A 26,553-nucleotide genomic window follows, 5' to 3' on the forward strand; every position below is an offset into this window, starting at 1 on the left:
TCGTCCATTCCAAGCTTCTAGAAAGATACTGTGTATAGCTTGGTGTAATTATTTGATAGATCAGATTTCTCTTAGCACCAGTTTGGATTCTGTTGTTCTTTGTTAAACATCTCCTGCTTTTCTTATTCTTTTACTGCCCCAGATACTAGGTGATGAGGAGGGAGACCTTTGTGATTAAGAGTTCTGTCACCGAGTCAGAAGGCCTGGGTTCAAATCCTTGCTCTTCTTTTACTGGATACGTGTCCTTGGACAATTTAATGAACCACCATGACTCAGTTTCTCCATCTGTGAAATGGAGGTATTAGTGCCCACATCTGACTTTTGTGAGGTTTAGATGAGTTAATGCATGTAAGGTATTTTGCATGGTGGTGCTAGCATATCGGTAAACTTAAATTCTAGTAATCATATGATATCTTAGTTATGACAGTGGTAAATGAGTGAAGTCATCTTCCATTAGAACTCCACATTTAGATGAAAACTTTGTACCTTCTGAGAATATTGTTTCCTTACAGTCTTCCTCTATAGGTGGGAAGGATACACTTACTGTACAGCTGGAAAAACTGAACAGAGATTATGCTTTATGTGCCTGGGATTAAAACTTCAGTCTCATGATTGGAGCCCATTTCTTCCTTGCCTGTCACACTGTCCCAGTTTAATGACAATAAAACCTCATGAGAATGGGTCTTAATGTTAGGTTTTGATAAGGACTCTTCCTGTCTTCTTTGCTCTTTTATTACCAGTCAGCTTTCCAGGTTGACCTGAGCTAGGATCATTTTGGTTTCTCTGCAGATCAAGGTCTAGCTGCTTTTAATCCTGGTGGTTGGGAAAATATTGAGTGTTTATATTCTTTTAGAAATATAACTTAATACCAATACTAGCTTTTTTAGTATTGATTTAGTGAAGCCACTTCAGAAATCTGATTTACATATTTAAAACTTACTTAGTCTTTTTAAAGGTGGGTAGATCTTGCATATGTCTGCTGCAGGTAGCAGCAGTGTTGCAGTTATTGAGCCATTGTAGTTCTGTTAATCAGTACAGAGGCAGAGAGGGGACAACCCATCTAGAAACAACAAAGACTCTCCTTGAAGAGTCCTCAAGTCATGCTCAACAGATGATGGCGGACATGCTGGAACATCACTAGGTCTGTTTTCCCAACTATAAAATGAAGGGCCTGCACCAGGGGATATTTAAGGGTCTTTCAAGTTGTAAGAGTCAGACATCTTGAAACAGGAAATATCCCTGTAGGTTCTTATGGCACGATGAAGATTCTCTTTGAGGGGAAGTATTTTAACTCTGTGTCTTGAGGAGAAGGAGGCATGAGGAGATGCTTAGATAGGCTTTGGAGGAACATCTGGAGGAAGAAGAGACCAATGAGGCTCTCATTTATAGCTAAATTATCCCTTTAGAGTTCTTGAAGGGGCTGTTGTACCCTGAGACAAGGGCAAGCCCTGCTCTGAAGTGGTAGCCCCATCAGTCCAGAGGAGCCTTCTCTGGTGACTCTGCTGTGGCCTCAGTAGGGCCAAGGCTTGCTGTTCTGGGTTATAGCTGTGATAGAGGGACTGACAAATCGATGGCCCCTTCTGAAGTTTGCTAGCACTGATTTCACACCCTGTTGCCGTTTATGTTTTTTGATAAATGATTAATTAGAAAAATAATCATTTGTAAATTGTGAGTGAAGCAGACATTTGGCCCTGCCTGTGGGGAAATGGTGCCTCTGAGCCGGGTGTAGCTTGCAGACAGTACATCAGAGCAGCAGTATTCCCAGACCAGTGATGAATTTGCATGAAGCTCCTTTTCAGCATGTTAATGACTGTTACAGCTGAGTAACTAGTGAAAAATAATAGCAAATGGAAAGAGCAAATATTTAATGCCTCTATATCATTTTTAGCTTTCTGCAAAATACACATTTTGATGTAGGAGTGAAATGAGGGCATCTTGGACATTCCAGGCAGTGCTAGCTAGCTTGTTTGAGTTACAGTCTTTGTTTCCTTTCCTTCCTTTGTACTTAATTAAATTAGGAACATAGAGTGTGTTGTTGCTGCGGTGGATTTCACTAAGGAAGTGATTTTTCTGTAAGTTTAGGTCACAAGATGCTTCTTTCCTGGCAGTTTGAATCTATATGTTCAGTCAGCATCATTGATTAAATGCCTGGTGTATACAGAGGCCTGTACTATCTATAAAATATAGCTTTCATGATGTTACTTTCCTTTTTTGAAACTTCAGTGACTCTCCACTATTTCTAGGATGAAAGCTGGACATCAGCAGTCTGACTTTTAAAGGCCTGTGTCTGTACTCTGACCCCGGCCTGCTTTCTAGTCCTGTTCCCTCAGACAACTCCATGTGGACCCTTTCCATACTCCAGAGTGGTTGACTCTGTATCCCTGTAGCATGCCAGAGGCTTTTTCACCTCTATATCTCTGCTTAACTCATTCTGGGTCATGAAAGTGACCTTGCCTATTTCTCTGCCTGTCTAAAGCCTACCCTTCCTCCAAAGCCCTGTTCTAGAAGTTTCTCTGACTGCCCTCGTTGGATAGGAACCTGCTCATTTTGAAATACAGAGAAAATTAAAGGTAGGTCACAATTCTCGATTCCTTCTACTTATACCTTTCTACCTTAGGGAATTCAGAATGAGTCCTACTTTTCCCCACTTTCTGCTTGGCCATCTACTATTCTAGACAAACCAAGCTATTTGTTCAGGTGGGCAAGTTGTTGGCTACAGAAATTTCTGAGGATTAGAATTGAATTTAGTAGGGAAACCAGACTTAAGGATGGTGCCATGTTTTCTGAGATCAGAGCGTTTTGACACAGAAGTTTTTAGCAGGACATTGAATTCACAAATTAATAACATTCCTAAAAAGTCTGAGGCTGCATTGGTAGAAGTAAAGTATTTACAGAAATGGTGTAGGCCTTTTTACTCTTGTTGAAATTGCCTTGGAGTATTGAGTTCAAACCCAGATAAAATGATAAAATTCAGAGAAAATGATCAGGATGGTGAGGCAGACCTGAAAACATGAAGGCTGGATGGGCAGAGGAGAATGAGGGAGGCTGTCTTCAGGAAGAAAGGTACATTAGATTTCATGTTTGGAACTATGCAGTGAAAACAGACTGCTGGAGGTAGGTTATACAGATCAGTGTAAGAAATACTTGCTCATAGGATTGTAAAAGGTGAAATTCCTCAGGAGATAGCTTTAAGTTTCCTAAGTGTGTGAAGGTATGTGCACATAGAAGAGAGTGTTCTAATATTAAAGATGTATGGCTTTATAGTGAAAGGGCCCAGGTGCTGGAAAGGCAAAAGATCTTTAGAATAGGTCATTTTCTCCTTGCTGTAAAACCTTGACCCTAGGATTTTGGAGAAGGATTCAGTAGAAAGTAATAAACACCACAAAGTAATAAACACCACTATGTGCAAAAATAGGAACAAATCCCAACATGGATCAAGAAATAAGATGTACAGTTCACAGAATTGATATTGAAATGATGGTGAAAATAGCATGAAATCTAGAACCAGGGATTCTTAGCGTTGGGATCAGGGACCTAGAGAAAAGGGTTAAGAATGAGGAAATATTTGCAGAATTTTCAGAAAATCATAAGCAGTTTCAAAAGGATATTCAATATTAATCTTTGTATATTTGGGAAACTTTAAAATATTTTGAAAATATTAATCATGGAAAAATAAGAGTACATAATTGTCTCAGCATAGGTAATTTGGATTTGTAAAGGCTTTAAGAATTAAGAAACATGCCCCTGGATGGAAATTTTAATGCATGTGTGTATCTTTTTGTGGAGACTATATAGTTTTTGTCAGATTCTCATAAGTGACTCTGACTGAGAAAAGGTTAAGAATTACTGTTCTGGAGTAGTGGTTCTCAAACTTTTTGGACTTAATCCACTTAGGTAGGGCAGAAGCTCCTTATCTCACCTTTACCATCCAACACCCAGATTAGAATATTAATATGAGCCATTTATGTATGATTTTATTTTATAAAGCAGTGTGTCCCATAAGCTTAAAAAATGTAATATTGTTGTACTTTCCTTGATTGTCGATGGTGAGTTATTTAAAGAGCATAAAATCAGAAATGAAAGTTTATTGTACAAGTAATTTTTTTGGAGGTGGGCTTGTATAAATGTGCTTTAGCTGTAGGGATCTATATTCTTTTTTTTTTTTTAATTTATTTTTGTTACAGATGTTTCTCCTTTCCCCCTCACTGATTCCCCCTCCCTCCCTACCCTGTCCCCACCTTTGTTGTCTATGTCCATTGTTCATACATACATGCATATAAGTTCTGTGGTTTATCCCCCTGCTTTAGGGGATTGTCAGTCTGTACCCCACTTCCACGTCTCTGGGACTACCCCGTTCCTCAGACTGTTATGTTCATTATATTCCACAAATAAGTGAGATCATGTGATATTTGTCTTTCTCTGCTTGGCTTGTTTCACTTAGGATGATACTTTCCAGGTCCCTCCATGTTGTCTCAAAGGATAAGAGATCTTTCTTTATTATAGCTGCATAGCCATTCTGACAGGTGTGAGGTGATACCTCATTGTTGTTTTAATTTGCATCTCTTTGATGATTAGTGATGTTGAGCATTTCTTCATATGTCTCTTAGCCATTTATATGTCCTGTTTGGAGAGGTGTCTATTTAGTTCCTCTGCCCATTATTTATTTATTTATTTATTATTATTATTTTTTATCCTCACCCGAGGACATTTTTCCATTTTTTGTACAGATAGAGTGGGAGGGAGAGGAAGAGAGAGAGAGAGAAACATCGACGTGAAAGGGACACATTGAGCGGCTGCCACCCGCACGACCAACCAGGGCCGGGGACAAACTGCAACCGAGGTACGTGCCCTTAGCGGGAACCGAACCCGGGTCTCTCCGGACCGCAGGCCGATGCTCTAACCGCTGAGCCAAACCGGCCAGGGCCTCTGCCCATTTTTTAATTGGGTTGTTTGTCTTCCTTTTGTTGAGTTATATGAGCACTCCATATATATTGGAAATTAACCCCTTATCTGATATATCATTGGCAATTATACTCTCCTATACAGTGAGTTGCCTTTCCATTTTGATGATTGTATCTTTTGCTGTGCAGAAGCCATCAACAAATCATCAAACAACAAGTGCTGGCGAGGGTGTGGAGAAAAGGGGACTCTAGTACACTGCTGGTGGGAATGCAGACTGGTGCAGCCACTATGGAAGACAATATGGTGTTACCTCAAAAAATTAAAAATTGAACTTCCATTTGACCCAGTGATTCCACTTCTAGGAATATACCCTAAGAAATATGAAACACCAATCAGAAAGAATATATGTACCCCCATGTTTGTAGCAGCACTATTTACAATAATTAAGATCTGGAAACAGCCCAAATGCCCATCAGTAGACAAATGGATAAAAATCCGTGGTATCTATATTCTTATTTTAACCACACCACAGATATGTCTTAAGGTCTCATTATTGAAAATTACAGGTCAAAAGTATAAATGTTATAAATATGCAGCTACACATTGTGAAATTAACCAGAAAATCTTTAACAAATCAAATTTCTAGTGATACAGTTGAACTAATAATAATTTATAACTGAAAAACAGGAATAGCAGTATAGTAAACTATGACTAACTCAGATAACACTGACGTTACAGTGATAACACATCATTTTTCCAGATTATTGTGAGAATTCTGAGAGACCTAGTGCTGGTGTGTGAGAGTGCCTGGCAGACACTTTGCAGCATCGGAGAGTGGCCCAAGTTCTTGGTAGACCAATGTCAACTTCTTTTTAATTTGCTGATTTTAACTTATCTGTATAGATTTTACAGATAACCTCTTACCTCACTTATTAGGAAACTAGTAAATAGCTCTTTGTCATATAAAAGAAGATGAACATCTGTTAAATTGTACATTTGCCTTTGAGAAGTGAAGAAAGATTTATAGATCGGTTATATAGTCTAACAGGAATTCTCCTTTGATTACCAGTAATTCAGGTCTGGGACCCTACTTTAAGAAACACTAGTCAACCAAATCAATTTATAGGTAAATGACACTAGACATTTTGAGGGAGGATTAATATACAGGAGACTGTCCAAATAATGGTCTTCTTTCCTTTTTTTTTTTTTTAAGATCACCCTAAATGCTCCTGATAACCAGATACCCTTTCTTTTCAAATACCCCTTTATTTACCAACACCCTTAAGCCTGGCCCTGAAGTAAGATCAGCAGCTGTGTGTGAATAATTTTTTCTCTTCCTCTGCTGTGCTTCTCCTATTAACTTGAAATATCCTGGCACTTTCTTCCCGTTTTGAAAACACAAAAGAGGATTAGGCTATATAATGGACTACTTATGTGTCAAATTAACCATTTTACTCTGAGGCTGTTTTTGAGTTATGTGAGCAGTAAAAATATGTATTAAGCTGCCAAGCCTTTAAAAAAAATGCATATTATTTAGCTGATAGCCTGTAACAGTCTGATGGACTCATAATGGTATTTTGAGTAAATACACATTTGAGCAATTTATGAAACTTATGTTTACATGTGTATTAAACAGCTTGGGAAGGGAGTGACCAAAAGTTATTACCAGTTGACAGCTGCTGTCTGGTGACCAATTTCAAATGAATTTGTGGATTCCCTTCAGTGTAGAAGAAGCCGGTTTCCCTCTCAGGGGAGCAGACTGTGTAATCATCAGTGCATGGGGACCCAGCCCGGGAGGCCTGCGTGTTGGTCAAATGAAGCACTGTAATAAAACGTTTCGACTCCATAGTGAACTGTACTGTATACTCACACGTATAGTCTATTTTATTTCATTTTGGATCTTGAAATTTAAAACTATGTTCACAGAATGTAGGCTGTGCATAACAAAAAATTCTGTTTGGGGGAAGAGGGACCATGTTTCTTTCTTTATTACTTTATTGAACTTATTGGAGTGACATTGGTTAATATTATTACATAGGTTTCAGGTGTACAATTCTATAATACATCATCTGTATATTGTATTGTATGTTCACCACCCCAAGTCAAGTCTCCTTCCATCACTGTTTACACTCCCTCACCCTTTGGCAATCACCATACTGTTGTGTCTATGAGTTTTTTGTTTTTTTTTTTTAATTCTTAATCACTTCACCTTTTTTACCCAGCCCTCAACCCCAGTCCACTCTGACAGCTGTTAGTCTATTCCTTTGGCATCTCCTCTCTCGTGCAGTGATCTTGAAACTTTTATGATCGTGTGTCCCTATTGTTAATAAATATTTTTATATTCACTTCTAAGTTGTATACATATTTAGACATATAAATATTACATAAAGATAGAAGTTTAAAGGGTTGACATAAAAAAAATAAATGTATATAAATGATCTTGTTTTCTTTTTGTACCTGAATGAATCCTCTTGAACACCCCTGGGGTGCACACATCTTGCATTGGGAGACCAGGGCTGGTATCTTGATGCCTTTGTGTAGTGGAAATGGCATCATGAGTTGTAGAGCTATGACTTGGGCATGATATTCATAAACTTGGGCAGGTCTTTTAACTAACTTGAGCCCCAGTTTCAGATATCCTCTTGTGGGATTGTCATACAGATCATAGATAGTAAATGTCAGTGTTCACTTTAGCCCTTGCCAGAAAGCCACCTCTTCAGAGAGGCTTTCCCTGACCCCGTCTAAAGCAGTTCCTTCTTCTCTTCAGTCACTCTGTAATGCCCATTCTGCTTTACTCCTATTAAAATATTTTTTTTCACTGTATAAATTAGTAGTTTGTGTCCACTAGATTGGAAGCTTTGTGAGGGGAGAGGAGAGGTTTCTTTCCTGTTCACCGCTGTATCCATAGCTCCTAGAACAGTGCATGATACAACAGTAGGTATTCAATAAATATTAGCTGAAAGTTGAATGTTGATCACTTAGTAAGTTGATTAATAAATAGAGGCCATTATTGCTTTCATTGAGTGCTCCATACATAGTTTTTGCTGTAGATAGAATTAATAATTTCTAAGTATGACTTGCTTTCAGTGGGATCCAAGGCAGGAGGTAATTTCCTGGAGGGGGGTGGATTTTTTTTCTTTATCACAGCCAGCATTTACCAAGCTGAGATTAGGCATGAAGTCTATAGCCCTGGATCTGAGCCAAGTGAACTGACCCCTGTGTGTTTCTGATGCCTCACCTTTGCCCCATTAGCTCCCTTCCATGGCCCACTATGCCATCCAGCTGAGAACTTCAGTGGGGCCATGGTGATAGGGGCCCAGTGGATGGGCGTCAGAGAGGGCAGTGGCATTTTTAGTGACGCCTGGTCCACCAGGAAAACATCTTCTGAATTCTACAAAACTGCTCCCTGGGTAAGGTAGACTACTGCAGCATCCCGTGCCTATTCCAGGTTTATAGAGAAGACAAACATAGTTTCTTGCATGGTTGACAGAGAGAGATGAAGGAGAGAACCACTTCTTTGGAAGACACTTTTCTTGCCTGCTCTTTGAAATGTGAGCTGTTATAGAAACACCTGTCATTTCTAAGGCCTATCGTTTTTAAGGCCACACTTCTGATAGGGCTGTGAAATAAAGGCATTTGAGGTGTTTTACAGTGTTGCTCTGGGAACATATTTGTGTTGTGATTTAATGAGAGAAATGAATGAATTTGAGGTTGGGGAGTCCTTATATGTATGAACCATTAGCTTTGCAGGTAAGTAGCCTGCAAGCATTAAAAATGATATTTTATATATGTACCACAGCTTTTTTATCCACTCATCTAATGATGGACACTTGGGCTGTTTTCAGATCTTAGCTATTGTAAATAGTGCTGCTATGAACATAGGGGTACATATATTCTTTCTGATTGGTGTTTCAGGCTTCTTAGGATATATTCCTAGAAGTGGGATCACTGGGGCAAATGGCATTTCAATTTTTAATTTTTTGAAGTAACGCCATGGTGTTTTCCATAGTGGGTGTATCATTCTGCAGTCCCACCAGCAGTGTACTAGAGTCCCCTTTTCTCCACACCCTCGCCAGCACTTGTTGTTTGATGATTTGTTGATGATGGCCATTATGACAGGTGTGAGGTGATATCTCATTGTTGTTTTAATTTGCATCTCTCTGATGATTAGTGATGTTGAGCATTTTTTCATATGTCTCTTGGCCATTACTATGCAGCTGTAAGAAAGAAAGATCTCTTATCCTTTGAGATGACATTGAGGGACCTGGAAAGTATTATCCTAAGTGAAACAAGCCAAACTCAGAAAGACAAATATCATATGATCTCACTTATTTCTGGAATATAATGAACTAAACAAACTGATGATCAAAATAGACCCAGAGTCATGGAAGTAGGGTACAGACTGACAGTCCTTAGAAGGGGGAGGGTGGGGGAAAGGGCAGGGATAAAGCACAGAACTTATATGCATGTATGCATAACCAATGGACATAGACAGCAAAGCTGGGTTTGGGGTAGGGGTGTGGGATGGGGAGGAGGGTGTCAATGGGGGGAAAAGGAGAAACATCTGTAACAAAAATAAATTAATAAAAAAAAATGACATTTTAAAAATTCCTTATGTCTTTCAACTTGGTTATCAGTTGATGTGGATTTGTGCTCAACTTTTCCTAAAAAGAGGAGATGGAGAAATATTTTCTGGGATCAACTGATATTATTCTGAATTGACTATTAGAAAAGGGTCACAGTATATATCAATCTGGGTTGTGCTGTAGATGAGAGTTGGGGGGAAGGTTTCTTTGTCTTTATCTGGCCATATCCTCCAATAGTCTACTTGTCCAGTGGGTTTTATTCTGTGCAAAGTGATCACAATCATAATAGAGGTCTTATTTTCCACACTTAGGTGAAAATTTAAATAAAAGTCTTATAAAACCCCTGGAGGTTCTTCCATTCAAGAGGTTGGTGGGGAATGCACTGCCTGAAAGACCTTTTTTGAAGATGATCTCCTTAAAAATTAATTTAAAAACATTAGAACCCCCTCTATTTCTCATGGCATTTAATTTTTAAAAATTTATTTATTTCCTGGCTGGTGTGGTTCACTGGTTGAGTGTCCACCTATGCACCAAGAGGTCGCCAGTTGGATTCCTGGTTGGGGCACATGCCCATGTTGTGGGCCAAATCCCCAGTGGGGGGCATGCAGGAGGCGGCCAGTCAACGTTCTCTCTCATTGATGTTTCCATCTCTCTCTCCCTCTCCCTTCCTCTCTCTCTCAAATCAGTAAAGAAAAAATATTTATAAAAAATTTATTCATTTATTTTTTTTTAAAGAATAGTGTATTGATTTTCAGAGAGAGAGAGAGAAAAGGAGAGAGAGAGACATTGATGTGAAAGTGCAACATGGATTGGCTGCCTCCTGCAGCTCCCTACTCGGGATGGAGCCCACAACTTGACCCTGAATCAAACCGGCAACTTCCTGGTACATGGATGATGCCCAACCAACTTGAGCCACACCAGCCAGGGCTCTTGGCATTTTAAAGGGTCATTGTAGATGGAAATGATTGGGAAAACACTGTACCATAAAAAGAGTGAGAGGTTTGGAGTTGTATAAACCTTAGTGCAAACTTTGACTCTGCTATTGCTTATATGTGCTGCTATAGGTGAGTTATTTAAGCTTCATGAACCTCAGGTTCTTCATCTGTAAAGTGAGGATATTTATTTCATACAGTTGTGAAGACTTGATGAACAGTAAGATGTGAAAACATCTGTCACTGTCTGGTGTATTTTTTACATTCAATGAATTTTGACATCCCATCTCCCCATTTGGGGGTAGTAAAGCCACAGGAAGTTTTGGTAAATGAGGTACGTACTTGGCACTAAAGGGAAATGGAATTCATGTCATGGATTTTTTTTTTTTTTTTTTTTTGGTATAAGCATGGAATTCTGGAAATAAAAATAGGGTACTGTTTTTCCCTTGGCCATGTGGTTTAGCAACACTTTTATAGGCTTTTGACGACAACAAGAAAAAGACTAATTTGTTGCTTCTGGATGTGTGTTATTTTTGTTTGTTAATAAAATTCATTGCTTATCACAGGGACTGGCACCTTTCCTCTCACCCCCAAGATTCCTGCAATTTCATGTGTTAATCCAGCCAGAATTAGTATTTCATACAACAAGAAAGTGTTGGAGTTAGAGGAGATATACTGATGTAATTTCTCAGAAGAAGAAAAAGCACAACTTAGAGAATTTGGGACTTGCTCAAAGTTGTGCAGCTCTAGTTAGTGACAAAGCTGAAACTGCAGCAGTCTGATTTCCATATCATTGCTCTAGCCCCGTGATTCTCAAATTGTTTCAACATCACCTGGTAACTTGTTGGAAATGCACATTTTTGCCATGACTTACTGAATCAGAAAACTTTAATCTCCAGGTGATTCTGATATGTCTTAAAACTTCAGACCCACTACTCTGGTCTTTACACTATTTGGCAGGGAGATTTGCTGAGTTTCACGGGCAACACTAGGTCTTCATTTTGCTTTTCAAATGTTTCCTTCTGCCATTCAGATGTCTCCTCTTAAAACAAGTCCAACTTTGGTGATGGCTTCCTTTGACTTGAATGTGATTATTGCTGGTATACTTTTGTGAAACTTATGTTTGTTGATCTTTTACTTCCTGCTACACATAGCAGTACTGAAATTTGTCTGTTCATTAGAAACAAATACAGATTTCTGGGTCTTACTCCTGGAGTTTATGGTTAAATGAGATGAGAATGGGGAATCTTTAATTTTTGAAAGTTCCCAGGTGATTTTCATGCTCAGTCATGTCTAGGAAATCTGCATTAGAGGAACAAAGAATAAGTGCTGATCAAATTCTTTACATTGTCTTAAGTGGTGTAGTGGACCTTTGTTAATTTGTATTTAGTTGCTCAGTGGACAGGAGTTATCTAAAAGAAGTGATTATAGTTGGAATGCTGACCCTCAAATTTGAAAGTAGATTGAAATTCATTATTTAATAAAGTGCCATACTATTTATAATTTCAGTATAGGTATGGCAGTGAGAAATAAAATTACCTTTTCTTGCTTTGTAAAAAAGATAAATGTCTTTGAAAATAATAGTAAATGGGGTACTATTTTTTTAAAACAGGAATATCCTCCTGGTACATTTTGGGTATTACAGATGGGCATTCCATGGGAGGGAAAGTGGTAGCTGGTGTTTTGTCATATGCATATATCATTCATTTATTCATTGAGAATACATTAACAGGAACAAAAATATATTTTCAAGTTGACACTATAAATGAGGTACTGCATATGTGTGTGTGTGTGTGTGTGTGTGTGTGTATAGGCTTAATTAGATATAAAACAAAATAACACATTAACAGCTTGAAAAACTCTGGTCTGATATTTGATTAAGGTCAGGTCCTGATTTGGTTGAATTTTATCACATTTTAAGACTCATTTTATAAACATATTAACCAAGCTGTTTAATTGGGAAAATATTAACATAAAATGAAAAAACATTTTTTCTTATAAAACTAGATTGATAAGTAGAGATTAATAGGCATGATTTTAAAAAATTGTTGATTTTAGAGAAAGAGAGGAAGATAGGGGTGAGAGGGGGAGAGAGAGAGATACATCGATTTATTCTACTTATTTATGCATTCATTGGTTGATTGTTGTATGTGCCCTGACTGGGGGTGGAACCCACTGGGAATTGAACCTGCAACCTTGGGGTATCAGGACAATACTCTAATCAACTAAGCTAGCTGACCAGGGCGGCGTGATGTTATTTTTGTAATATTTTGTTATACCTTAAAAACCTGCTTTTTTGTAAATGAACGTTATTAAAATTATCTCCCCCTCCCCCCTTTTGGTAGAATAAACCTAACATGTTTTGACTGAAATTACTCTTAATTTTGAATTTCTTGAAATTGGGTATGGAAATTAGACAGTATATGACTTAAAAAAAACCCACATAATTTTAAAGTATGTTTCCCTGCCAGCGGTTTCTGCATTATGAGAGGGATCACAAAGAAGAGTCTTTCCTGACTGTCAAAATTTGCTTAAGTCTGCAAATAGGAAGAAACCCTTTCTGGTATTCTGTCCATGGGCCCTAGAAGAAAATGTATTCTTACCAAACTAATAACACTTTAGAAGTTGTTGCTCCTTAACATATCTGAATAGATTTCTGGCTAGTGAAGCACATACATCTATCAGATCAACAGTGAGATTTCACTTTTTCTTGTGCACTTTATCCAATCCCAAGGGAATTGATCTTTAGTTTTCCCCTGAAGATCAAGAGACTTGATGCCTCTCGAAGCCTGAGCTGAGCTGTGTGACCCTCTGGCATTCAAGGAAATTCAGGATGACAACTGATCTTTTCTCTTTGCCTGGGTCACCCCTCCTTAGAGAAAGGCAAGAAACTGAGAGCTCCCTCCCTAGGTTGGTTTCCCTTCACCATCCTTTCTTAATCCCACCCAGGGTGTCTGAGCTGGGCCGCTTTCCCTCCAGCACAGACCCCGGTTAGGGTACAGAATTTTTCAGACACAGGGTATAGGTTTTTGTGAATAGCAGAAGGGTGATTAGGCTCATTGTTATACTATTTATGTTTCCATATGGAAAAAAAATACTCCCTCCTTAAACACTCTGAATGTCCTTACCCACATATATCTAGATATGCTTTTTAGAAACACTAGCAGATAACCTGGAGTTTTCAACAAGGCCATTATAACAATGTACAGAGGGATTGAGGTCTTTTCTGAATATCTTTTAGTTGTTTCAGTTGGAGATGAATGCAGAGTGACCTCCATTCTGCCCAAGGAGCCTGACCTTCTTGTCACTTTGTATAACATTAATTTCCTAATGTGTTCTAGTCTATTTGTAGAAAGGATTTTTTTCTAGTGTGTTAACTGTTGGCCTGACTTGTATTTCCATTGGTAAAATATGTATGTTTGTGCTGTGAGCAGAGAGGAACAGATTAATAAAAACCACCGAACCAGTATTGCATATGCAGTTAATTAACACTACTAGAAAAGCTGCCTTGCAGATATGTGTAAATTTTTATTTCTAAACATCTAAAAATTGGTTAATCTTATTCAGCTGTCTGACTTATGAGGGGTAGGTTATGAAGCTATAGCTTACATATATGAGTACAAACTGTTTGACAGTGGTTCTCAAATTTTACTTTGCATTAGAATCACTTGGAGGGCTTATTAAAATGAAGAGTGCTAGACCTCACCCACAGTTTCTGCTTCAGTGTGTCTGGGTGGGGCCAGAGAATTTGCTGATGCTGCTGGTCGTGGGACCTCTGAGAATCACTGCTTTAGGATGTAGATCTCATGTTCTTCTTTGCCAGGTGAAGGGGAACTGATTACAGAGACTCCGTTTTCTTTCCCCAGAAGCATTGCCTCTTCAAAGTAAACACTAAAACATTTTTTTCCCCTATAGCATCCATAGTGCCATACCCTGACCTAGATATACTGGGGTTAAGTAAAATGGTCTCTGCCCTTGGGAAATTCACAGTTTAGAAAGGGAATTAACATAAGAAAGCCAGCAGCCTTGACCCACTAGGACAGTGGTTCTCAACCTTCCTAATACCAGGACCCTTTAATACAATTCCTCATGTTGTGGTGATCCCCAACCATAAAATTTTCTTTGTTGCTATTTCATAAATGTAATTTTGCTACTGTTATGATTCGCCATCGGAAATATGTGTTTTCCGATGGTCTTAGGTGACCCCTGTGAAAGGGTCGTTCGACCCCCAGAGGGGTCACGACCCACAGTGAGAACCACTGCACTAGGAGAAGTGCAGGGGAGGAGATGTCAGGGTGGGCTCCATGGATATGCTCCAGATGACCTCAGCTTGATACGCACACGTTTAAATGAGAGAAACATGAATGTTCTGCAACGATGCATTTTGTTAACTCAGGTCAGTTCGCTCTCTTATTTGACTTTCTGGGCATCTCAAACTATGTATTTAGAATCTCCAGAATTGGCATTGTCAGCTCTCCACCCCAGCTTTTGTGGTGGGTCTTTTCTCTCCCCCTTTTTCTCTTACATTTTTAACTTAGAATTTCGGACACTGTCCACTGTGGCAGCAGGATTTGTAATAAGGCCAACTTAAAGACCTTGGTTGAACTGATTTATGAGACAGCTTCTAAAATTCATGAGGTACCAGAGGAACTTTCTGTAGCTGGATTAACGTGCAGCATTTCTCTTCACCTTTTCAAGTACATCAGACTTATTATTTTTCATAGTGCAGCAGTTTAAAATGGAGCTTTCTGGACCACAGTCCTGCTGATGAAGACACTAAAACAGACCTGAGGATAAAAGAGAGCAGGAGCAGATGTTACTTTCAGAAGTCCTTATTTCCCTAACTTAGAGCAGTGACTTTGGGTAAACTGGTAAAAACCTGGTAGCTCCAGTTATACATGGAACTGTCTAGAGAAAGTTTTTCTCTCTGGGTGATCCTAGTTTTGTTATTAAGGAGTATATTGGCTCATTAATAATGGTCCTATAATTTTAAGCACAGTGATCGCGCACATGTGCGTGTCTGTGTATGTAAGAAATCAATCAGCATAGTTAGTATTTCCTTCCCTTCTCCCTGTGAAAACTTTCTTCGGACAGGAACAAAGGATGTGGCTAAAACCAGTGACAGGTTACAATGCTTGCTTCATTTTATTGATTGTTCATTTCTAGTCCCTGACCTTATTTGCTACTTATTGATCTAGTAGAAAAGCAAATAATTTTCCCTAGATAGTACTTAGGTAAGCTGGGCTTCGATGACTTGTTTCCCAAAGGGCTTTTTGAAAAGTATTTACCTACTGAGTGGCAACCTGTCCACTATCTAATGTTATAATCTGTGAGCTTGAGGGCCCTTTCTTGGTAGGATGACTGATGTCACAGGCTGGCCTTGTCATTTTGGCTGCTCTCCGTAATACACCACATATGCCCTGTGGACTGTTGTGATAGCCCCACACTGCATACAGCCTTGGAGTCAGCACAAGGACATATGCAAGATCCCATTGGAGATAATGTGTTGCTGAATCAGTTCTGGCCAGCATCTGCCAGCATGTCAAATTTTCACAGTAAAGATAACCAGGACTACTTCATTGTTATAAATTGTATTTTGAGATTTTAATTAATGCTTTTTGCATTCAAATTTGCTTTCAAATAAGTTCTGAGTTTTTAATTATTAAAATTTTAATTCTCCACTATCTGTGCTTGGGGGAGAGACAGGTGAGGATTTTGGATGGGTATGGATGGTTGGGAAAAGTGCACAGAGTGCACATAGGAGGTAAGATACAGATTCCCCAACATTGTAGGTGATTTTGTTAGATTTTTTTTTTTCTTTTGGTACGTGCCCCTAGCAGGAAGCAAACCTGGGACACTCTGGTCTGCAGGCTAACACTCCAACCGCTGAGCCAAACCAGCTAGGGCAGATTTTTTTAATGTTTATATTTCTACGTTTATATTTTTCTGGTTTTGATTATACTCTTAGTTAATATTAAGTTGGTATGTATCTCCTAAGATCATGTGAGGTAAGATATGTTGTAGGAAGCAATAGAAAAAGAACTTGGAGACTAGTTCGTAATAATCCCTAAATAAATATAATCTACATAGAGATGAAACCAGTGATTGACCCTGTTATTTGTGGGTGTTTTTGCTGATTTCTTTATCTTGTTGTTTATTATTCTAAGAAGGTAATATATTTATATGACACAAAAATCAAAACTAAAAAAAGTACATAGAAAAATGCCGGTTGGCTCAGCGGTTGGAGCATTGGCCTGTGGACCAGAGAGTCTTGGGTTCAGTTCCCTCAAGGGGCACGTACCAAAAAAAAAGAAAAAAAGAAAAAAGAAAAATGTCTCATTCTTATTCCTAGAACCATATGTACTGTTCCCAAGCCTCTCATAAAAACTTACTTGTTATGTATCCTCCATAATTTCTCAAAGCAAATAGAACTACATTTGAGTGTGTATTATACAATAATTAGATACTATAATCTTGCTTCTTCATTTTGCTCTTTTGTTATCAGTATACCTTGGAGGTCATTTCATCTCAGTACAGGGACAGCTTCCTAATTTCTTTCTATAGCTGCATAATATTCCATGATATGGTTGTGCCATAATTAATTTAACATGTCTTTTTTTTTTTAATCCTCACCTGAGGACATTTTTTCATTTCTTGTTCAGATAGAGTAGGAGGGAGGGTGGGAGGGAGGGAGAGAGAGAGAGAGAGAGAGAGAGAGAGAAACATTGACGTGAAAGGGACACATCGAGTGGCTGCCACCCGCAAGACCCAACCAGGGCCGGGGACAAACTGCAACCTAAATATGTGCCCTGAGCGGGAACTGAACCCAGGTCTCTCTGGACAACAGGCCAATGCTCTCACTGCTGAGCCAAACCGGCCAGGGCAATTTAACCTGTTTTGACACTTGGATTATTTCCAGTCTTTTGCTATTACAGGTTATGCTGTAGTAAATCATTGATCATATGGCATTTCCTCCATAGGTGTATGTACAACTGTAGGGTAAATTTCCAGAAGTGAAATTGTTAGTCAAATGGTATGTGCACTTGTAATTTTGATAGTTATTGCCAAATTACTCTGTAGAGGTCGAGTCAATTTATATTCCCACCTTTTTAAGAGGGATTTCCCCACAGCCTTGTCAAAGGGTGTGTTGTTAAACTTTTGAATTTTTGCCAATCTGATAGAAAATGAATATATCAAAGTAGCTCAATTTGCATTTCGTATTATGAGTAACATTGAGCATTTATTACTATACTCAAAATCAAGTAGTATTTTTTTTCTGTAAAGTCTGTTCATATTCCTTGCTTATTTTTCTATTGTTTTTTTTCTAAGTTTTAAAATAAACTGTCTATTTTGGAATACTTGGAGACTTACAGGCAAGTTACAAAGATTGCCAGGATTTTTTTTCCCCTCTTATGCTGTTATTAGCTCTGTTAATTATGTTAGATGGTTTAGGAAGTTCAAGTCTCCTGGAATTCTGGGGCTTGTCATATGTATGTCAGCCTAAAGAAGGAGGCAAATCTAATTCATGACTCTTGGCAGCCTCTGGGGATTTTCCATATGGAGTGACAGATTTGGGAGATACTGCTGAGCCTCTGACTAGCCTCCATTGTGGGGCATATAATTCAGAGCCTGTCTTCCATTATTCTTCTTTTACTAGTATTAATTATTAACTAGAAAAGTTACTGAAATGAAAACCTTTGTCTTGAGTTTGTATTTCTCGAGATTTACTTCCAATTATAAACGTGATTTTCAAGCAGCTGAATCTTTCATAGACCAGGTTTCAAGCACATTAAATATTTGATTGTATTCTTTCTCTCTGCATCACATGCTAATTGAGAGAATGAATTTTTCTGGAGCATCATACTGTCATTTTGTCCTGTTAATTGGTTCTCCAAGTAAGGAGCTAACACATGGAGGCAGAGGTGCTTTCCTCAGATGGAGACATACCTTGAAGCTTTGTGTCCCACAAGGGTTTGTCTCCCCTGGAAGTCAAGAGCGCTGGCTCTAGAATAAGACCTCCTGGATTCACACTCCTGCTTTGCCACTGCTAGCTGTGTCACCTCAGACACATTATTTCACTTCTTTATAAAATGGGGATATTGATAGTACCGGCCTTATTGAGTGGGTGTGAGGACTAAATGTGATGGTACATGTGAAGTTCTTAGCCTAGGCTGAGAATGTTTTAAGTTGTCAATAAATAGTGGTTTAAAAGTAGTACAAAGCAGTGATTTCAGAGACCACAGGATATAATAGTGGTTGTGTTGCATTGGACTTTTGTTTATCAACCTTTCTTTCCCCCCTATCCTTTATCTTGTGAGGAATTTAACTGACAAATGTCATTCAGACTCCTGCTTTGAGCACTCAGTATCTGAGTACTTGGTGAATGCCAGGCTCTCTAAGCAAGATGATGTGTGAGATCTAAAGGGAGCCCTTGAGGAGCTTGCAATCTGATAGGAACCTGAGTACAGATGCCAGTGAATTGCAAAGCTGACCATCTTCATTGCCACCCAAGGCTTATCATATGGCAGCGATTTTCAACCAGTATGCTGTAAGAAATTTTAAAGCATGCAGTACCTGACTCTTTGTCAGGGGCACCGACCTCTTTTCCCATAGATTGTCAAATTAAAAAATGACAGTAACCAAGACAATAGTTGTCTGGTGTGAATGAATCAAATTATACCTATTTTTTAGTTGGATTGACAAAAATACACTTTTTGACGTGCCAAAGAATTTTAGTAATTAGTTTATGTGTGCCATAAGATGAAAAAGGTTTGAAAATTACTGGTATCTGGTGGGAATACAAAGAGAGTGAGGTTGCTGTTCTTTGACAGGTGACTGGGACATGCGTCCTGAAGAGTAAACCATTAGTAGGTGAACTAGGGATACCAGGGATATTCTAGGCATTCATGATAACATTTCGGTAGTGTTTTTGCAGTTTTACATACTTCATTTTATCTCAAATACCATAAACTAGCTTGGAGGTATTATTATCCTTAGTTTACAGCAGAGGAAGTGAAAGGTCAAGTAGGTTATTAGATTTGTCCAAGTTCACATAGTTTGTTGGTGGTAGAGTTGGGCTTTGACTCCAGGTCTCCTTACTCTGAATCTCCAGATGTTTTCCCGTGGTCTCTTGAGTGAAAGGACTGGTATCAGCAAGGGACTCTCTAAGAAGAGAATGTCAGCCAAGTAGGAACCTGGAATAATTCCTAAGTGTTCCTGGGTTTAGATCAGCAGATCTCAACCTGTGGGTTGCGACCCCTCTGGGGGTCGCCTGAGACCATTGGAAAACACACATTTCCGATGGTCTTAGGAACTGAGATACCGCTCCTCTATCCATCTCCAGGCGGGTCCGCCCACATGCAGATACGCCCACATACATCACGAGGAACTGTATTAAAGGGTCATGGCATTAGGAAGTTTGAGAACTGCTGGTTTAGAGTTTAGATTATATACTTCTAGGGCGTCAGAGCTGGAAGGAGGAAGCCGGAGATCAGCTAGCATCTTCATGTGACCAGTGAAGACATTGGTGTGCTTGTGAGGGACTTACAGGGACCCATACAGTGCTGGCAGGGAGCTTTATGAAGAAGGTACAGCGTTCCCCTTGGCTGTTTCTGGGTGGTGTTCAGGGATTGATTAATTGCTGGCATGGAAGGGGTTCATTATGGGAAAAGTAGGTAAATTCAGAGGGAAGGACCTATAATTTGAGAAGCAGGAAGTTTTATTGGGATATTTTTCTGAGAAGCATAAATAAAAGAGCTGTAGTTTAGTTTTCAGATGTGGTTCCAGTTGTGCAAGGACAAGGAGAAAGAGGCAAAGGCAGAGAGAAAAGGAAGGAAAGTGAATGATTTGAAGAAGGATCAATGAGAGAACTTTGTGAAAGGCACACCCTTAGTATGTATGGAGCAGGCATTTGAAGTTCATGGAACTTGGTATATGGGAGAATGTTTTTAGCAGTTCTTTGACCTTAAGAGGACTGGGATGCCTTGGAGTGTGTATGGACTTTTATCATGGGGGGTGGGTGGGTTGGGGGACAGTGGCTACTGCATGCTGTTTTCCAGGATTGTACTTTGGATAGGAGTGATTTCTACTTTGGATACAAGGTTGTTCTAGGCAGAGCTAGTGTGGACCAGCAACATCAGCATCACCTGAGATCTTACTAGAAATGAAGATAAGGGGATCCCTACCCCAGACCTACTGAATCAGAATTTCCAGGGGGTTGGGTTCAATAATATGTATCTTAACAAGATCCCCAGGTCATTTGTCTGCATGTTAAATTTTTTGGAAGCATTGCTGTAGTTTAGAGGCTCTCCAAGGTTCTTCTTAGGGTTCTTTGCCACTGTGCTTAATCTGTTATTCACTAAAAGTCTGTTGACTTTTTAAAAAAAAATTGATTAATTAATTTTTTAATTACGGATGTCCCTCCTTTCCCCCCATTGACACCCTCCTCCCCACTCCCCACCTCCACCACACTGTTGTCTTGTCCACTGGCCATGCATATATGCATATAAATTCTTTGGTTCATCTCCTCCGATCCCCCACCCCCCCCTCCCTCTGAGGTCCATCAGTCTTCTCTTTACTTCCATCTCTCTGGATCTATTTTGTTCATCAGCTTATTTTGTTCATTATAGTCCACAAATAAGTGAGATCATGTGATATTCGTCTTTCTCTGCTTGGCTTGTTTAGCTGAGCATAATGCTCTCCAGGTATCTCCATGTTGTCTCAAAAGGTAAGAGATCTTTTTTCCTTACATCTGTGTAGTATTCCATTATATAAATGCACAACAGCTTTTTTATCCACTCATCTACTGATGGAAACTTGTGCTGTTCAGATCTTAGCTATTGTAAATAGTGCTGCTATGAACATAGGGGTGCATATATTTGTTCTGATTAGCATTTCAGGCTTCTTAGGATATATTCCTAGAAGTGGGATCACTGGGTCAAGTGGCATTTCAATTTTTAATTTTTTGAGGAAACTCCATATTGTTTTCTGTAGTGGCTGCTCCAGTTTGCATTCCCACCAGCAGTGTACTAGAGTCCCCTTTTCTCCACACCCTCGCTGGCATGTATTTGATGATTTTTTGACAGCCATTCTGGCAGGTGTGAGGTGACACCTCATAGTCGTTTTATTTGCATCTCTCTGATGATTAGTGACATTGAGCATTTTTTCATATGTCTTTTGGCCATTTATATGTCCTCTTTGGAGAAGTGTCTAAATAGGTCCTCTGCTTATATTTTAATTGGATTGTTTTATCTTCCATTTTTTTGAGTTGTATAAATACTCTATATATTTTGGAAATTAACTCCTTATCTGATATATCATTGGAAAATATATTCTCCCAAAAGAATTCATTTTGATGCTGGTTTCTTTTGCTGTGCAGAAGCTTTTTAGTGTGATGTCCCATTTATTAATTTTTTCCTTGTTTCTCTTGCCGTAGGCTACGTTTTGATGAAAATTCTGCTATGTGTGATGTCTGAGGTCTTTCTGCCTACATTTTTTTCTAGGATTTTTATGGTTTCACAAGTTACATTTAAATTTTTTATCCATTTTGAATTTATTCTTATGTATGGTGTAAGTTGGTAGTCTAGTTTCATTTTTTTGTATGTTGCTGTCCAGTTTTCCCAACACCATTTATTGAAGAGACTCTCTTTTCTCCATTGTATGCTCTTGCCTCCTTTGTCAAATGTTGAGTGTAATGTCTTGGGTCGATTTGTGTGTTCTCTGTTCTGTTCCATTGATCTGTATGCCTGTTCTTGTGCCAGTAGCAAGCTGTTTTAATTACAGTGGCTTTGTAGTATAACCCAGTATCCGGAATTGTGATCCCTCCAGATTTGTTTTTCTTTTTCAATATTGCTGTGGCTACTTGTGTTTTCTTTTGTTTCTACATAAACTTTTGGAGTATTTGTTCTAGAACTGTGAAATATGCTGTTGGTATTTTAATAGAGATTTCACTGAATCTGTAGGTTGCTTTGGGTAGTATGGACATTTTAATGACGTTGATTCTTCCAATCCATGAACATGGGATATGCTTCCACCTTTTTATATCTTTATCTGTTTCTTTTTTCAATGTCTTATAGTTTTCTGAGAATAGGCCTTTTTCCTCCTTGGTTAAGTTTATTCCTAGGTATCTTAATTTTTTGTTACAATGTAAATGGGCGTGTTCTTTTATTTTCTCTTTCTGTGTGTTCATTAATGGTGCATAAAAATGCCAGTGATTTCTGGATGTTGATTTTGTGTCCTCCTACTTTGCCAAATTCATTTATTAAATCTAGTTGTGTTTTAGTGCAATCTTTAGGGTTTACTATGTATAATATGTCATTTGTGAATAATGACAGTTTCACTTCTTTCTTTCCAATTTGGATGCCTTTTATTTTTTCTTCTTGTCCAATTGCTGTGGCTAAGACTTTCAGTACTATGTTGAATAAGAATGGTGAAAGTGGACATCCCTGTCTTGTTCCTGTTCTTAAGGAAAATGCTGTTATCTTTGCCCATTATATTGGCTGTAGGTTTGTAATATATTGCCTTTATTATGTTGAGGTATGATCCTCCTATTCCCACTTTGCTGAGAGTTTTTATCAAAACTGGATGTTGTCAGGTGCTTTTTCAGCATCTATTGATATAATCATATGATTTTTATCTTTCATTTTGTTTATGTGGTATATAACATTTATTGATTTGCAAATATTGTACCAGCCTTGCATCCCTGGGATTAATCCCACTTGGTCATGGTGAATACTTTTTAAAATATATTGCTGGACCCGATTTGCTATATTTTGTTGAGAGTTTTGGTGTCTATGTTCATTAGGGATATTGGCCTGTAATTTTCTTTTTTTGTAGTGTCTTTATCTGGCTTTGGAATTAGGATTATGCCAGCCTCATAAAAAGAGCTTGGTGGTCTTTCTTCCTCTTGAATTTTTGATAATAGTTTAAGGAGAAGAGGTGTTAGTTCTTCTTTGAATGTTTGGTAAAACTCCCCTGTGAAGTCATCTGGACCTGGGCTTTTGTTTGTTGCAACTTTGTTGATTACTGCTTCTATTTCCTTAGTTGTTATTGGTCTGTTCAGGCTTTCTGACTCTTCCTGGTTGAGTTTTGGAAGCCTGTATAATTCTAGGTATGTGTCCATTTCTCCTAGGTTGTCCCATCTTTTGTATTCTGTGGTGTCACTTGTTACTTCACCTCTTTTGTTTCTGATTTTTAAAATTTGGGTCTTCGCTCTGTGTGTCTTTTTCCTTTCTTTTAACACATCTTTATCGCTAAAAGTATTACAGATATCCCCCTTCCCCCGTTTCCCCCATTGACCCCCTTCTCTCCAAACCCACCCCCCTCCTGCCTTCCCCACACTATTGTCAGTGTCCATTGGTTATGCATATATGCATAGAAGTTCTTTGGTTCATCTCATCCCGCCCTCCCTACCCCTTCTTTTTAAGGTTCATCAGTCTAACAACCAATTTGTACTTCTTAATTTCTTCATCTTTTTCTTCATTCCTCCCAGCCCCCATTCATCTGGCAAGCAACAGAAAGTTCTATGTATCTATGAGTCTGTTTTTGTTCTGCTTGCTCATTTTGTTTGTAGATTCAGTTGTTGATAGATATGTATTAATTACCATTTTATTGTTCATATTTTTGTTCTTCTCCTTCAAGAAGACCCTTCAACATTTCATATAATACTGGTTTGGTGGTGATGAACCCCTTTAGCTTTTTCTTGTCTGGGAAATTCTTGATATGTCCATCGATTCTAAATGATAGCTTTGAAGGATAGAGTAGTCTTGGTTGTAGGTTGTTGCTTTTCATCACTTTGAATTTCTCTTGCCACTTCTTTCTGGCCTACAGAGTATCTTTTGAGAAACTGACTGACAGTCTTATGGGAGCTCCTTTGTAAGTAATGAACTGCTTTTCTCTTGCTGCTTTTAAGATTCCCTCTTTGTCTTTAACCTTTGGCATTCTGATGATAATGTTTCTTGGTGTGGACCTCTTTGGGTTCATCTTGTTTGGGACTCTGTGCTTCCTGGACTTGCATGTCTGTTTCCTTCACCAAGTTAGGGAAGTTTCCGTCATTATTTTTCCAAATAGGCTTTCAATTTCTTGCTTTCTCTCTTCTCCTTCTGGCGCCCCTATGATGCAAATGTTGGTATGTTTAAAGTTGTGCCAGAGGCTCCTTACACTGTCCTCATTTTTTGGGATACCTTTTTCTTTTTGCTGTTTTGATTGGGTATTTTTTGCTTCCTTATATTCCAATTTGATGGTTTGCTTCTTGGCTTTACCTACTCTACTATAGATTCCCTGTAAATTATTCTTTATTTTAGTTAGTGCCTCCTTCATTTCTGACTGGTGCCTTTTTTATGCTCTTGAGGTCCTCATTAAGTTCCTTGACATTCTCACTAAGTTCCTTGAAATTCTCACTAACTTCCTTGAGCATCCTTATAACCAGTGTTTCAAATTATGCATCTGTTAGATTGTTTATCTCCATTTTATTTAGTTCTTTTCCTGGAATTTTGTTCTTTTCTTTCATTTGGAACATGTTTCTTTGTCTCCTCATTTTGGCTGCTTCTCTGAGTTTGTTCCTATGTATTAGGTAGAGATGCTATGTAGTAGGTGTTTCATTCAGCTCAATTTTAGGCAGTTCTGAATGATGGTTGTGTTGTAGGTTAGTTGTAATTTTGATGTGGTTGTGGGAGGAGGAGATACCACGTTTACCTATGTCACCATCTTGACCCAAAGTCCCTCTTTTTGTTTCTTGGTGAGTCTGGCTACAGGTTGATCAATCTTGTTTATCTTTTCTTTTTTTTTATATAAATTTTTTATTTATTTTTTTGTTGCAGATATTTTACTTTTTTACCCCACTGGCACCCCCCTCCCCACCCTACCCCCGCCCCATTCCCGGCTTAGTTGTCCATGTCCATTGGTCATGCATACATGCATATAAGTTCTGTGGTTTATCTCCCTCCCCCCCTCTTTTGAGGGATGTCAGTCTGTGCCCTACTTCCATGTTTCTGGGTCTACTGTATTCCTCAGACTGTTATGTTCATTATATTCCGTATATAAGCGAGATCATGTGGTATTTGTCTTTTCTGCTTGGCTTGTTTCACTTAGGATAATACTTTCCAGGTCCCTCCATGTCATCTCAAAGGATAAGAGATATTTTTTTCTTACCGCTGCATAGTACTCCATTGTGTATATGTACCACTGCTTTTTTATCCATTCATCTACTGATGGACACTTGGGCTGTTTTCAGATCTTAGCTATTGTAAATAGTGCTGCTATGAACATAGGGGTACATATATTCTTCCTGATTGGTGTTTCAGGCTTCTTAGGGTATATTCCTAGAAGTGGGACCACTGGGTCAAATGGAAGTTCAATTTTTAATTTTTTGAGGTAACACCATATTGTTTTCCACAGCGTCTGCACCAGTCTGCATTCCCACCAGCAGTGTATTAGAGTCCCCTTTTCTGCACAACCTCGCCAACACTTGTTGTTTGATGTTTTGTTGATGGCGGCCATTCTGACATGTGTGAGGTGATACCTCATTGTTGTTTTAATTTGCATCTCTCTGATGATTAGTGATGTGGAGCATTTCTTCATATGTCTCTTGGCCATTTGTATGTCCTGTTTGGAGAGGTGTCTATTCAGCTCCTCTGCCCATTTTTTAATTGTGTTCTTTGTCTTCCTTTTGTTGAGTTGTATGAGCACTCTATATATATTGGAAATTAACCCCTTATCTGATACATCATTGACAATGATGTTCTCCCATACAGTGGGTTGCCTTTCCATTTTGATGATTGTTTCTTTTGCTGTGCAGAAGCTTTTTAGTGTGATGTAGTCCCATGTGTTCATTTTTTCCTTTGTTTCTGTTGCCTTAGGTGATGTATCAGTGAAAATTCTGCTGCGTATGATGTCCGAAATTTTGTTGCCTACATTTTCTTCTAGAATTTTTATGGATTCACGGGTCACATTTAAGTCTTTTATCCATTTTGGGTTTATTTTTGTGTATGGTGTAAGTTGACGGTCTAGTTTCATTTTTTTGCATGTAGTTGTCCAATTTTTCCAACACCATTTATTAAAGAGGCTGTCTTTACTCCACTGTATGCTCTTGCCCCCTTTGTCAAATATTAATTGAGCGTATTGCCTTGGGTCCATTT

The 26,553-nt window shown here is 38.6% G+C and overlaps 1 protein-coding gene across 2 annotated transcripts in view; it reads left to right on the plus strand.

Moving 5' to 3' along the window:
- The window catches only part of AUTS2 (activator of transcription and developmental regulator AUTS2), a 1,152,295-nt gene that overhangs the window by 87,363 nt on the left and 1,038,379 nt on the right, over nt 1–26,553 (plus strand). The window lies entirely within an intron of this gene.

The sequence above is a fragment of the Molossus molossus genome, unplaced genomic scaffold (genome assembly GCF_014108415.1).
Source record: "Molossus molossus isolate mMolMol1 unplaced genomic scaffold, mMolMol1.p scaffold_m16_p_3, whole genome shotgun sequence".
NCBI lineage: Eukaryota > Metazoa > Chordata > Mammalia > Chiroptera > Molossidae > Molossus > Molossus molossus.